Source organism: Lolium perenne, chromosome 6 (assembly GCF_019359855.2).
Source record: "Lolium perenne isolate Kyuss_39 chromosome 6, Kyuss_2.0, whole genome shotgun sequence".
Lineage (NCBI taxonomy): Eukaryota > Viridiplantae > Streptophyta > Magnoliopsida > Poales > Poaceae > Lolium > Lolium perenne.
Window position 1 is genome coordinate 88,971,729 of NC_067249.2, and position 3,163 is coordinate 88,974,891.

At 52.8% G+C, this 3,163-nt stretch overlaps 1 pseudogene; it reads left to right on the forward strand.

Annotated features, from left to right (window-relative positions):
- The first annotated feature begins 250 nt into the window (after positions 1 to 250).
- On the forward strand, positions 251 to 1,653 carry LOC127321016 (cationic peroxidase 1-like; annotated as a pseudogene).
- Positions 1,654 to 3,163: the final 1,510 nt, after the last annotated feature.

Consider the following 3,163-nt stretch of genomic DNA (forward strand, 5'->3'; position numbering starts at 1 on the left):
GCAATATGCAGCTCATTAACTTTGCCGGCACAACAGCTCGCACGTACGTTTTTGTACGTAACTTGGTAGCTAGTTTAACACGACGACCGACCCGGCCGATCGCTCGCAGTCGAGAAGGCAAACTCTGACTTGATTTGGATTTTAGGAGTATAAGCATATGAGGCCAGCTATGTTGCATGGATGCGACGCAATAGTAGCTCTATAAGTAGCGGTACGTAGGGTACGCTGAGTACTCAGTCAGCTCGTGACATTCTCAAGCAAACTAGCAAAATCCACGGCAAGATTTGGGAGCAGTGCTCGATCGCCATGGCTTCATCCGCTAGCTGGTTTTGCTCATTGCTTGCGCTGTTCCTCGTCTTCTCGGGCACCTACGGGCAGCTCAGCCCCAACTTCTATTCCTTGAGCTGTCCGACCTTGCTGAGCGTCGTGAGCGACGCCACGAGCCAGGCCATCCTCGCGGAGAAACGGATGGGCGCCTCCCTTCTCCGCCTCCACTTCCATGACTGCTTTGTTCAGGTACGATCGAGCTAAGCTAGGTCCTCGTCGTTTCCTTGTGAAAATTCGCTCGATTCTGTAACGTCGCCACGCCTCCGCGGCTGCGTTAATTTTGCTAGGGTTGCGACGGATCGATCCTTTTCGACGACGCCCCGGGCCTCGTCGGCGAGAAGACCGGCTTCGGGAACGTGAACTCGGTCAGGGGCTTCGAGGTCGTCGACGCAATCAAGACCAAGGTGGAGGCCGTCTGTCCAGGCGTCGTGTCCTGCGCCGACATCCTCGCCCTCGCAGCACGCGACAGCACCGTTAAGGCACGTATATACAACCGAGACCGAGTATACGTTCTAATGCTCACCACTATAACTAACCGGGTGGTACGTCGTTTTGCAGCTCGGCGGACCAACCTGGACGGTGCCGCTCGGCCGGCGCGACTCGACGAACGCAAACCTGAGCCAGGCAAACAGCGACCTCCCGCCGCCGTTCGCGAACATCAGCGGCCTCATCGCCGGGTTCGCCAAGAAGGGCTTTACGGCGCGCGAGATGACGGCGCTCTCCGGCGCGCACACCATCGGCTTCGCGCAGTGCAAGAATTACCGGGACCGCATCTACAATGACACCAACATCGACCCCGTATTCGCCACCAACCTCAAGAGGCACCGACGCCAAGCTAGCGCCGTTCGACAAACAGACGGACCTCGTCTTCGACAACAAGTTCTACGACAACCTCGCCAACAGGCAGGGGCTGATTCATTCGGACCAGGAGTTGTACAACCCCGGCGGCACGCAGTCGCAGGCTAGTGTTGTGAGCCTGTACAGATCGAACAGCAACACCTTCTTCAACGAGTTCGCCGCCGCGATGGTAAAGATGGGGAACATCGCCCCGCTCACCGGTGCCGCCGGCCAGATCAGGCTCAACTGCAGGGTCGTCAACAGCTGAGCAACTACGTCAAGTAATAATATGCGAACCCGGAAGCAAACATTAACAAATGCGACTAGTAGGTGATAAACATATTGTTTCACGTCTGTAATAACTGCTCCTTCAATCTCAGCTTATACGGTGTTACTATATTATATACGAGTAATAATGTACTTATCTATGTTACACCATTGGAAAAAATATATCAATACAAATATCAACATAATTTATGTTGCACATAATCCGCTTTTCACTGATCAAATTTGTTGTCAAATGTTAACGCGTAATGCTAGAATAGATTCACGGAGGCACGATATTTGCATTTTTCTATGTCACACATGTTATACAATTGGAAAAAAAGTATCAATATAGGTATTATTATTATGTATGTCGTACATGATCAGCTTTTCACCGATCAATTTTTTGTCAAATAATCTTTACTACTCCCTCCGATCCGAAAAAAGAGTCGGGCAGCTAGCACAGCTGCGTTTTACATTTACACCCTTCAAAGATCGTGAAACTGGCCCATCAGTTTGACTAGATCTTGCCAATTCCACCACAGCCATGCGCGGAGCATCCTTCCACGCCTCCAACTCGCATCCCCCTCCGTCGTCGTCGCCTTGCTAGTTGCTAAGCAGATCCGCGCGCACGCTCTCCAAGCGGCTGGTCCTCTTCCACCTCGGCCTCCATTAGCGCCGGCGCTGCCGCGCTCCGCTGCTCCATCGCCAAGCAGGTCCTCTTCCACCTTGGCCTCCATTCGCGCCGGCGCTGCCGCGCTCCGCTGCTCCGTCGCCGTCCTCCCGCCTTTCTCACCGGCCCGGATTCTTTAGAGTTGGCCGGATTGGTAGATCGAGCCACGCACGGTGGAGCTTCTCTGCTTTGCGGGTGGGGAAAAAATCGCAGACGGAATCGACTGCGGGCGTGCGGTTGCTGGTTTGGTAGGACACGGAGTGCGGGGTGTGGAAAAGGCAAATGCAAGGTTGTTTTCGTAAAATCACCCGCCGGACACTTTTTCTGGATCGGAGGGAGTATTAAATCTGGATGCGACCGTAGTACGTCTGCCTCTTTTGCAATATGCCCCTTAGCAATCATTAAAGCAACCCGCAGTCCGCTCCCTCTCTCTCCCGCAGCCCTCTCTCTCCCGCAGCCCTCTCTCTCCTTTTTCTCCAACTACGCCGCCACCTGCCCCGTGCCGCCCTGGGCTCCACTGCGCTGGCACGAGCTCCCTTCTCTGTTGAGAAGAGTGGAGGAGTAGAGGGCGGAGACGCTGGCTGCGGCGAGAGGGGCGGAGGAGAAGGAGGCTCGTGCTAATGCGGGCGACATGAACTAAGAATCTCCGGTCGCGGGCGCCATGAACTAAGAATCTCCGGTCGCGGGCGCCATGAACTAAGAATCTCCGGTCTGAAGCCATCACTGTCATGGTCTCGATATTCCTTTGTCCATAGCACCAGGCAGCATCGATGTATTCCTACAACGCCACCTCTCCCCTCCCAGATCTCTTGGATTTCTTTCTCGTTTTGATGGATGTGGATGGCTGGATGTTGCTCATTGATTTTTGCTGTTTAATTTGTCAGATCCGTGTGTATTATTCGTAGTCTGATTCGATTTTTAGGTACATGAGTCCATGGTCTAGACATTTATATATTAATCCATTTCATTGTATCAAGGATTGGTTCATTATATCAATTTTAACGGACAATTGCAGCTCACTGAATACTTTGCTACAAATCTCTAGATGATGAGTGAGATTAG